General features: G+C 36.4%; 1 long non-coding RNA gene across 1 annotated transcript; it reads right to left on the bottom strand.

Annotated features, from left to right (window-relative positions):
* Positions 1 to 8,157: 8,157 nt before the first annotated feature.
* LOC135789278 (uncharacterized) lies at positions 8,158 to 9,042 on the bottom strand. Its single transcript, XR_010547524.2, has 4 exons — positions 8,985 to 9,042; positions 8,766 to 8,878; positions 8,568 to 8,664; positions 8,158 to 8,487 (listed from the first exon to the last, which is right to left on the bottom strand). It is a non-coding gene; the product is annotated as an uncharacterized lncRNA (long non-coding RNA).
* Positions 9,043 to 12,654: the final 3,612 nt, after the last annotated feature.

The raw sequence follows: 12,654 nt of genomic DNA on the forward strand, positions 1-12,654 counted from the left end.
GGGGTTTTATGACATTTTATAAAATACATTAATTTATCATAAATTTTGTGTAATTAAACATCACTACTTAGTATAATTTAATATGTTTTGTTTAATTAAAATGTTACATTTTAGAACTGTTTTTGTCATAAATTTTCTTTGGGGGGGCGCAAAGGAATGCAAGTGGGGCCGCACGCAGATTTAAACCACTGATTTAAAGGAATAGTTCAGCCTAAAATAAAAATTGTCAGTATTCATCTTCATGTTGTTGTAAACCTGTATAACTTTCTTTTTTCTAATAAAGGTGCAGTGTGTAATTTTAAAGGATCTCTTGACAGAAATGCTAAATAATATACAAAACTATATTATCATGGGTGTATAAAGACCTTTTAATAATGAACCATTATGTTTTTATTACCTAAGAATGAGACGTTTTTATCTACATACACCGAGGGTCCCCTTACGTGGAAGTCGCCATTTTGTGCCGCCATGTTTCTACAGAAGCCGTTAACTGACAAACTTTTGTATTAATTTGTCTCCGTCGATGACATGTTTTTCCGGTGTGGCTACTGTAGCTTCTCTATGCGTTTCAAAAGCGAGGGAAGAGCAGTGTACTGAGCCATTGGTAGCAATTCGCAACCTCACCACTAAATTTACACACTGCACCTTTAAACACAAAATAAGCTATTTTGATAAATAATAGTAAGGAAACTTTTAATTTATTGACATTCATGACTTTGGACGCTATGTAAAATAAAAAAATCTGTGGCATATATAATGTATGCAAAAAATGTCAGAGCATATGACTTCATTTGCAGCAATATAAGTATAGTCTTACACTTAATAGTGTACATAAATAAAACTAAATAAAACAACTTTAGTCCAATACTACTTGCGGTTATGTAGCATGGCTGAAAAGTGACAGACCATCCAAACTTCCAAAATGGACTTTGAAAACTGCTTCTAAACTTCTGTCAGTTTCCTTTATTTGTGTGTGTGCCTGTGGACCCCTTCCGTCATCACATGTGTGACAGGTTTCCCTGAAACATCATTAGAGAATGGGCATTTTCTCACACGCTGGAGTGTGTCACTCAGAATAAGTCGTTACAACTCAACCGCGAGCCATGTTGCTTTACTCGCACTTAGTAACCCAGGTAAGGCATGTAGTTGGTGGTGTGGTAAGGAATGGAGGGGGTAAGTCAAGGTCTTATCTTTGAAGTTTGCCTTGTAAAGCAGGCAGCTGGTGAATGCAATCCCACTGCGCTCTTCAGGCTCGAGCATAAAAATCCACCTCCGCCCCTTGTAACTGGAGCACAGGGACTAACCTGTGGCCCAGCTAACAATGGCTCACTGCTAATTTGGGATTTTATTAAAATCAAAGCATTCTCTTCTTTGTTTCATTGTTCATTGTAGGAACACTTCATCTTATACAGGTGGTACCACCAGAACAAAATCCTGAAACACCTGCTCATCAAGCTAGGATGACGATTTATTAGTCTATAGCGTCACACTTCCTTATTTTAATAAATCTTATTTTTGAAATGAAACTTTTCAAAGTTGATGTAATTTTTTTCTTTTACCACTCTCACACCCCTTTTTAAAGCACAGGGACTGTTATAAGTTAGCCATTTATGGGTTAATTGCTGTGTCAAGACTCTCACAAGGCATTTTTGATGCAACCAGCCTGAGCTTTATAGTCTTAACCAGGAGTTCAGCGTGGGAGTATTTGTCACTTGTTAATAAAATATATGAGAAGTGTTCAAGAAGCCATATTTTTGCACTTTTGGATGCTAGTGGTGTGGAGATTACACTTTTTGTTTAAAATAAGGAGTCAAGATTTATTGGTAACACAAGTTTTATTTATATCAATAGGTTTGTATTAGTTAGCATTAGTAAATGCATTAACTAACATGAACAACTAATAAACAATATACACTCTATGTTTGACCCATAATGGGTAAACATTGGACAGAACGAATGCTGAGTTAAAATTGACCCAATGCTGCTGGGTTGTTGTTATGCAACCATGGGGTACAATAACCCAGCAGCATTGGGTCAATTTTAACCCAGCATTCGTTCTGTCCAATGTTTACCCATTATGGGTCAAATATATCCCAACCATTTTTAGAGTGTAGTATTTCAGCATTTATTAATTCTTGTTAATGTCAACACAGTTAATCATGTTAGTTTATGCTACATTAATTAATGTTAACAGTTGCAAAACAAGATAATATAAATGTTTAAGATTAATAAATGCTGTAGAAATATGTTCATATAGTTCACTTTAGCAAATTCATTTACTAATTGTTAACAAATACAACCTGATTGTAAAGTGTTACTGATTTATTTAACAAATAGATAGTTTGTCCTTATAAAAATTAGCAACGTTGCAAGGTCATCATATTGAAATACATAGACATTTTTATTGAAATACACTTCAATTCAATTTCATATAATTTTTTTTACTTTTTTCTCTGATCAAGCTCTCATGTTAATATTGCAAATATTCATAATAGACAATTTCTCTGTAATATTATTTATTGCGAAGTGTACTCATCTAACAAATAGTGTCTTACTATTTCTTGAAAAAGTTTTTTGTGTTGTTTAGAAATTTTTGTAACACTTAGTTAATGCACTGGCTAACGTAAACTAACAGTGAAGAATACTTCTACAACATTTATCGATCTTAGTTCGTGTTAATTTCTGCATTTACTAAAACATTTTTAAAATCGATGCTGTCATTGTTAACATTAGTTTCATGATGCACAATAAACTTACTATAAACAACTTTAAAAAGGTCCTAATATGTACATTGAGGTACTTATATGTATTTTTTTTAAAGAGCAACTATGGTCAAAATCACGGTTTATTAGTACATGTTAACGATATGCAAAATACCCCAAAGTAAACGATGACAAGAGTTATCGTTTCCAACATAAATCTTTTTTCTTGAACTACAACAAACACACAGATTGTACGCAACTGTTTACTTCCTGGGATTGGTGATGAAGACAAGACCGACATTATCATAATTCCTCCCACTTTGGACTCACAGCCTGTAAATTAACTCCTGTTAGCATTGCATTGTGATCGAATCTTTCAAACATGGTAAGGAGCGTCAAATTTCTGGGTGACATCAGTGGTATTTAGGCCAATCAAAACGTACAGATTAGCTTGCCAATAAGGGACACAGCGCATTTCAAATCGATGAGTTTTGTACAAAATCAATGCGTTTGAGGAAAGCAGTATATCTGGAGCTACAAAAAATGTACAGTATGTGGAAAATAATGTGTTTTTTGAACCATGAACTACGCAAACACATTATATTATACACAAAATAACATTGTTCGATGAAATAGTTGCATTTTAGGTACCAGTATGTACCCTTAAGGTAGTAATATTTACACTTCAGGTGCAAAGGTGTACTTTTTGAAAGGCTACCGCCACAGTGACAGCTTTTGTACCTTTATTTCCTTTAAAGTGTAACATTAACAAAGATGAATAGTCTAAATGCTGAAAAACTTTATTGCTCCTTAATATTTTATGTTAGCTAATGCATTTACTAATGGTAACAATTACGGCCATTTTCTTAAAATGAGCTCTGGTGTGAGATTTCACAGACTTCAGAAGAGACAAATAACACATTTAGAGGCACAAGTGCTTCTCAACAGAGCGGCTCACTTGACAGGAAATTTGCAATTTGCAGCTATTATTCTTTATTAATGGTGATTACACAGTGACACTGCAGATTCCTGTTTGACCATGGCAGAATGTCAGAGGGCAAAAGGTCACATGTGTTTTCATGACATCATTCAGCAATGTGGTTCATGGTTTGAAATATGTTCATTACAGCTCATCTGCATCTCTCGGAGCCTGCTGGTGGTGAGTAATGTAAGGTGATTCATAACCTTCCTGGAATACATAAGTAACAATGAGTATGAAGCAATGACGTAGCATTTAATTTATTACTGAAGTAAACACAAAGTACAATACAGTAGTTTCATTATGTGTATGGCAGGGAATAACTTTGCTCAACAGTAGCAGCCAGTTGCTCACACAGACTTTCGAAACATATCTGAACGGAAATGGACCTTAAATGGAAACTGGAGGATTTCCTTTGTCGTTCATTCCATCATGGAACGGTTCCAACCCTGTTTCATCTCCGTCAGCCTAGCGCGCCCCGTTCTGCTGGCTTGCGGTCATTTGTAATGTAAGCAGTAGCTAACTGGCTGCTTATATCATTTTTGCTGTGAGACCAATGAGGTCATTATTTTTTGACTGTAAGGTCCTGTTAATGTAAATTAGGACCCAAAGACCAGTCATTTATTTTGGGTGTGGGTGAGTACATGCAGATGGATTTTAAGAACAAATATTTGCTGGCTCCTCTCATGGCCCCATCATGTATATGGAGTAAAACCCAACACAGAGTATAATGTACAGTTGCGTCTGCTTTATCCTGAAACGTTGGCTCCGGTATGCCTTTTCTTTATAGGGTTTGGCAAAACAGCTTAACTGCGGTTGCCAGATCAGGAAAAAAATGAAAAGCCTCAACGCAAGCAATAAAATGTTCAAATGGTTTACAAAACAGCTCCAGTAAATTTGGCATTGGAGCTTGCAGTCAATTGTCAATAAAACGTATGAACTTTCAAACGTACGTTCTTCGAGCCTGACAGGAAGTTTTTTGCTGTTCATTTATGAGCGCTTTAATGCTTTTGATCATTTCAATTTGGAATTGAAAATGATTCCTCTGTGTGTCTATGTGTGTGTGGCAGAACTTGAAGGATCCTACGGACATATGCTTGTCATTATCCATAGATCTGAATAAGTGTAAGGGAAGTCCAGGGCATATATCAGTCATAGACTGGCAGAACATCTGCCCTTTATCCAACGTATGCATCCAAAAATCAATAACTGTGGTCACGCCACCTTCTAAAATGAATTATTGAATTGCCCTCTTATTGCTGCCTCATTTCAGATGAATTTGTGTAGATAAATTTGTTGAGTTATGGCTAAAAGCGGCCCGGGACAGAGAGGTGCACTTCAACACTTCATCAGCACCACAGGAAACATTTAAAAGCGTTTCATCAGTGTAGGATACGTCATCATGGGATATAAACCGTTGGCCCAAAATTATAGATCTTTCATTTGTAATTTGTAATGGTACAACGTTGACAGTTTAGTGTCAAAGGCAAAGCTATTTTGGGGTGTTTTGCTGTAATGTTTAAACAGTGTGGCTTTCTGAGTTGTTTCTAAAAGAGTTCTGGGTCTTGCTTTATACTCTCTTGACACCAGGATCCAAAATTAACGCTTGCCTAGAGCCAAGTCTAAGTATAATTGTCCTTGGCCAGTGATTTTTTTTTTAGGAACTGCACTAAATACATTCAAATTGTAAGATGGATAATAGACCATCAATGATGTTAGTTATCAAAAAAAAGACAATCTGCATGACTCTTACAAATATAAGAGAGAAAAGCAACTTAGTAATTTACCTAGTCTCGCAAAATTATGTACTTATAGTCACGTAATTTTTTTATTATTTTTCGTGATACTGTCACGAATTTCCGCGTTTTTTCGTGATCGTATCACGAATTTCTGTTTATGTGTCATTGTCATGTAGTAGTACCGAGCCCCTAAGGTGACACTGGAGTAAAAAAAATCCAAAGTTTAGTTTCATGTGCTCACGCGAAACCTTAATGGGAGAATTTTTTAAAAGCTTAGTTTCACGTGCTCATGTGAAGCTTTTGCGTGGTCACGTAAAAACGTTCGCGTGCTCACGTGAAACTATCGCGTGCGCACGTGAAACTATCGCGCGCGCACGTGAAACTATCGCGCGCGCACGTGAAACTATCGCGCGCGCACGTGAAACTATCGCGCGCGCACGTGAAACTATCGCGTGCGCACATGAAAGCGAAAGTTTCATGTGGGTACGCGAAACTAAACTTTATTTAATTTTTGCTCCATGTCCCCTTAGGGGCTCGGTGTATTTGTTACTCAACTGCTTTTTCCTATTTTCAAACCATTTTCGCTTCCGTTTAGGGTTAGATTTGGTGTTTGCGTTAGAATGTCACTTTAAGTATTGGTCTATAAAAAAAATTCGGATTTATTTTTTATATTTTCAACATTTTAAACCTTTATAGCCTGCCGTTAGGGTTATAGTTGAGTTTGGGTAAGGATGTCATTTTATAAATCTAACCCTAAACCGAAGCGACAATGGTTAGAAAATAGAAAAAAACAGTTGAGTAACCATAACCAATACATGACAATGACACATAAACAGAAATTTGTGATACGATCACGAAAAACCCGAAATTCGTGACAGTATCACAAAAAAGAATCAAAAAATTACGCGACTATAGGTACGTAATTTCGTAAGTACAAATTAAGCAATTCCATGCAAATGTCAACCTTACCCTGAAAAAATAGTTTTTACCAAAAGTTTTTAATTATATTGATTTCTCAGATGTCAATGTTTGGTTGCTTACAGGTAAATGCCAATGCGAGGTCTCTGTTTAAGTTTTGAAACTTTTTTCCAATATTCTCTTGAGTACAGGCTAATATTTTTCTGATGTCTGTGTAAGCTCTCCTACTCACACCTGAGTGGGTCTTGAACCGACGATCGGTCCGGCATGGGAGTCAGGCGATCTAACAAAGAGGCTAAAGGCCATGACCCCTAGTCTCTGTCGCTAGAGCACCTCTTGAGGCTGGGGAGAGAGGTTTGCTTACTGCACAGCTCTGACTCACTAGCTGGCCTCTGACACTCACGCCCCTAAATCCCACTCCTATCCAGGTCACAGCACTACTGTAACCAGTTTCACTCACACCCGCCCCGAGCCGGACTTGTGCCAGCAGTCAGTCCGGCATGCGAGTGAGGTTTACTTACTGCACAGATCTCACTCACTAGCTGGCCTCCATTACATCTGGACTTTGTCATCAGGGGTTTACAAAAATATAAACAGATGGTTAATATTTTTGTAATAAAGGCAGAAATGACTTTTTTAGACTGAAAATGTCAAATCCATAACACTGGAATTGGTCATACAGCTTATATTTAAATACAAACAACAACAACAATGACGGGTTTTTTGGTGTGAGAGAATTTCATATAAACTTCTTGCTATCTATGAAACTACATCTTACATTATTTGTACATGTAAGTAAATACTCTTTAAATATATGCTTCAATCTTACCTGGAGTTTTTCTTTAAAATGCAATGAAATGATATTGTGTGGATTTAACCTTTGCCCTAAAACTGTCAGCCAAGAGCATCATGAATAAGTTCAGTGGAAATGTCCTAGCAGCCTAGAGAAATTACAAATCATACAAATGTGTTTGTAATGGCTATTAAATAAAAAATAAATGCAAGGAAAGTGCAGTTTACAGCTCACATCCACTGTACGCTTGATGAAATACAATAAATTACCCCCAAAACCTGCTTCTCTGCGCACTGGAACTCGAAAAATATTTTGCTTCTTTCCAGAAGAAAAGTTCCTGTTTTATATTTAAAGGGATAGTTCTCCCGAAATGAAAATGTGCTCTTTATTTTCTCACCATCCGATGTGTTGGTGACATTTTTTCTTCAATAGAACAATAAAGTGAAATATTTTTTATAAACAATAATCATAGAGCTAACATCTCCTTTGACTTCCATACACTCTCAGAAAAGAAAGAACATAATTGTACCTTTAGGGGTACAATGGCTTGTCACTGGGGCTGTACCCTCAAGGGTACAGTTTTTGTACCCTTGGCAGAGGGTACAAATTTGTACCCTTGTGATTTGTACCTTAAGAGACCAGTTTTGTACCTCTGGTGACAATTTTGTACCTTTATTTAACAGTACAAATATGGACCCTTCAAAAAGAGTACAAAATTGGCTTTGACAGGGTACACTCATTGATTATGGTTTTAAAACTTATACATATATCTCAATCTAAGTACTGTAAACTTTAAATTATAAGTGCATATGACTCAATATATTTGTGTTGGTGTAGCCAATCGTTTAGCGTAAAGGTACATTTTAAACATTAGTATAAAAAAATGATAACAGAAAAGATAAAATACACAGTTTATTGAACAATCATTTCTTTTAAAAAAGGTTTAGATATAAAACAGAAGTGTGCTGTTCAGTCCAAATTCACAACATTAAAAACTAATATTACATTTACACTTTACTTATGAAATATATCAACCATATCCTTTATGACTTTAACAGACTGTCCAAACAGGAATATTTTAAAACAAAATCAGTGTGCTGTTCTTTAAACCAAACGACATTTAAACATTTTTAACAGGGCCACATCTGTCCTTGTCAAGCAGTGAGAAACACACAAATATAAATTTTTTCCCTGATAAAACTGTGGTGTACTCACAGCATAATGAGTAAATGAATAGGTCCATATGGAGTAACATTTCTTTAGTTTTTCTTGTGTTAATGACGGGTGGTAGAGGATAGTCAGTCAGCCTCCTTAATGGTAAAGATCGAAAACTGCTCTGGGCACGTTCATACTTATCTGTGAGAAAACACAAAAATATGAATACTTTTTCCACTTACAGAACTGTGGTATACTCACAACATAAATAAATGTGGTACCTTTAAAGTTTTTGCGTGTGAATGATGGTTGGTCGAGAACAGTCAGCCACCCTCAATGGTAAAGATCCAAACTTGCGCGGGAAACGTTTGTGCTAAACTGTGAGAAAACACAAATAAATATGAATAAATTTTCCACTTACATAACTGTGGTGTACTCACACAACATAATAAATACATTAATAAATGTGGTAACGTTACCTTTAAAAGGTTTCTGTGTAGATTACTGTTTGGTGGCGAGTAGACAGTCTGTCAGTCAATCTCCCCCCTGACTGAGAGAGATTCAAACTTGCGCTGGAAACGTTTGCACTAAACTGTGAGAAAACACACATAAATATTCATTAATTTTTCACTTAACAGAACTGTGGTGTACTCAAACAACATAATAAATGAATGAATGAATGAACGTGGTAATGTTACCTTTAAAAGGTCTTGAATGACTGTTTGGTTGAGAGCAGACAGACAGACAGACAGACAGACAGACAGTCAGTTAACGTTAGTCCTTACTGAGAGAGAAACACATAAATATGAATTATTTTTCACTTACAGAACTGTGGTGTACTCAAACAACATAATAAATGTGGTAACGTTACCTCTGTGTAACTGACTGTTTGGTGGCGAGTAGACAGTCAGTCAGTCAGTCAATCTCCCCCCTGACTGAGATTCAAACTTGCGCAGGAAACGTTTGCGCTAAACTGTGAGAAAACAAACATAAATATGCATTAATTTTCCACTTACAGAAGTGTGGTGTACTGAATGCACATTAACCTGCTCATAAAAATGAGTCTGAGGCAATAGTGCTGTGTCAATATCGCGTTGACTCATCGTATACAACTTTACACAAATAACCGTAACCGAATCAGTGTTAAAATGAAGAGCCACGACAAACAACAATTTTTTAAAGTTTAAAAATGTTTTAAAGATGATGAATGAGTTTCCAGAGCTTACCTGTTAATGTTCTTTATGTGTCTGTCGTCCTCCTGCGCTGCTCTGTGAAACTGACTCCGACCGCGAGATGTGGGGGGATTGGCGAGTGTCAAAATAAAAGCGCTTTTTTTTCGGTGTGTGAGGGATTCAGTTATTCAGTATTTATTCAGTTTAAATAATGGTTAATCAATTGCAGTTTTTGAGTTCATATCACAGTTTTTATTAAGTGAAATTAACTTTTTTTCATTAAAATTTAAATTTAAAATTAAACACACTGTCAATGAACAGAAGAAAACTAATACTACTTCAATACCCATGTGTCCAACTAAAGGAAACAAAAATTGACACAATAGTTATTTACGTTACTGACCAGATTTACAGCAGTTGTCTAGAACAACAAATAAAAAAAATGGCAAGAGGCTGTCTCTTAACATTGTACCTTATCCTTTAAAAGAAATGGTACAAATATGTACCTTTTAATGCTTGGGAACAAATATGTACCTTTTAATGCTTGGGAACAAATATGTACCTTTTTGACCCTCAAAAAGGTACATACATGTACCTTGAGGTCCAATAATGAGCCCTATGGGGTACTTTTGTGTTGATTGTACCTTGGGGGACAAAAATGGACCCCTACTGTACCCCTATTTCTGACAGTGTAGGAAAAAGAAATACAATGGGTACTATTGTATCAACTGCGTGCTTTCAATTATTTATTAAAATGTCTTCTTTTGTGTTAAATAGAATAAAGAAACGTAATAACATGAGTGTGAGTAAATAAAAACAGCCATTTTCATTTTTGGGTGAACTATCCCTTTAAGCACTGGTTGGCTAGCTTTAAATGGAGAGGGAAGTTTTATGACTGTGAATGTTTAAACCAACTAAATCACGCCGGATTTTTGGGGTATTTTCTAGGATGGCCCCTCACATGCTGCTTTGCTGCGATATTTTATTAGTTTCATTTCTTTATTAATATGTCTACAGATCCAAACCTTTCAATGTTGCCCTCGGGAGTGATTTCAGTGCTTAGTTAATGTTACATGAGGCAAAATGTTTTACTTGCAAATGCAACAGTGCGTTTTCACTGAACCATCAGGTACCATTGAACATTTTATTTTTCTGGTGCATCACTTTTAGGTCAGTAGAAAGGACAGGTCCTGTACTCTTGGTCTTGGTGCAAATACAGAACAGCGCTTTGCTTGAAGATGCAATGTTGGTTAGTTAGTTTGCTGATCTGAGCTTGTGCAATAGCAGTATTTAACCCCTTATCAAATTAAACAGAAAGAATAGAAGTCAAGTTCACAGAGGTCATGAGCAAAGTGGCTACAAGACCTCTAAAGCTTGGGTTTGTGACTGCAGTCATGCTACGTTTCGCTATTCCAAAACCCAAAGTTGACAGTAGATAGAGGGTCTTCCAGCCGGTTAAATGTGCGTCTGCCACTTTTGTCTACCGTGCTCATAAAGTTCAACCACATATGCGTGGACAGAGGCTCATTGTGAAAAACAAGATGGTCATACAGAAGTTTGCCAAGAGAAACATTAGTAGACAGAAAAGCGTGAGCAAGCCTGAGGAACATTCTTCTCTTCATGGCAGATCCATCATTTTTGAGTTCCACATGGTTTGTGTCTGAAACGTTATGCGGCGTATAATAATGTGTTGGGTTTTGTGGAGTTTGTTTAACCTCTTTTCCCCTCCTATGAACCTAATATGGTTCTATATTGCTGCCTGACCTGTCTGATATGATTTTTGACTAGCATAATATTTAATAATCAATATTTTTGTGTTTTTGTGTGTAATAGATTTGCTTTTATAATTAAAAATCTAAATTGTGGTCCAAGTTTAATTTTCAGTTCAATATACAGCAAGGTGTCCCTATGCGTGACATTTTGTGTTCTGTGTCAAGGTGTTTGATTGTTTGCGCTGTTTTTATATGCAGAGACCCTCGAGTCCACATCTGTATGTATGTGGTTTTCGTGTCAGCAAGGTTTAATATCACTCAAAATGTATTATGCTGAATAATTTAGGTGAATGGAAAACTGTCCTGGCTTTGAGGTTGCATTTCCAGCTCATATTTCACTCCACTATGGTGTGTAGATAGTAACATCTGACTTGGCTTCACGCGATGGAAAGCCTGATTTTACACCCCTTGAAAGAAAGTCATGTTTAATAAATGTTATAGATTTGAGAAGTGAAATTGAACAGTGGCAAGATGCATTTTACTCAAATTGAAAACTTTAGCATATTTTAAAATTTAATAAATAGGTTTATAAGTGTGGTGATGAAGTTCAACAAGGCTTGCTTGTATTTTTCCTAATACGAAATTGAAAGAAACATTATGCTGGTTTAACTTGACATATGGCTTAAATCTTTCTTCTTGACAAGCTTGGCCTCTTTTGGGATATATTTTTTTTGAGGAATAAATAATGTGCAAACTAACTAAAACATAAGATTCTCAAATATTAACTAACTGCAATAGTAAGCCTGAGTAAGGCACCTTGGATTTCTCATGTGCGGAAATCAGAGGAGATATTTTGTTACACTGTCAAAATATAAAAGCACTACTGTAAGGGCAGGTGCTGCATGTAATGTTTCCTGTGCAATTCATTTTCTTTGGAGGTTACCCACCCAAGCCACTTTCGATGTCAAAATTTGATCATGGCAGACATAGAAAAGCAACTCCTCCGACTTCCCTTTCCTTGATTACCCTTTTTCTCTTTCGTTATACCTCCTTCATAACCATACCTTGATTTATCCCTCCCTCATTCCCGAGCGTCAGCTGCGTATTGACCTTCAGCACAACAGGAAACCTTCAGAGCACCATAAACCAGAGAGCCAGAGTCCTCAGCTGTGAAGCACTTAGGAAAAGTCATTCACTGCTGTGTCTCTTCCTCTTTTCTCATGCCTTGATGTCTTTCTCTCTACTTCTCAGTTTGTCTCATTCACTTCTTGTCTCTTTCGCTTCTTGTCTATCAACCATCTGTTTGCTCTCCGTCTTAGAGATACCAAACAAGTCATGTCCCTGTATGTTGCTCTTTGGGATAGATAAATATGCAGTGTTCACGTGCTCATACTGTTTGTTATTATAGTTTGCATGGATAATGGGCTAATGGTCTGCACCATAATAAATTGTTGGGGTTCGCAGAATCACCATGAAATGAATCC

Source organism: Paramisgurnus dabryanus, chromosome 13 (assembly GCF_030506205.2).
Source record: "Paramisgurnus dabryanus chromosome 13, PD_genome_1.1, whole genome shotgun sequence".
Classification (NCBI taxonomy): domain Eukaryota; kingdom Metazoa; phylum Chordata; class Actinopteri; order Cypriniformes; family Cobitidae; genus Paramisgurnus; species Paramisgurnus dabryanus.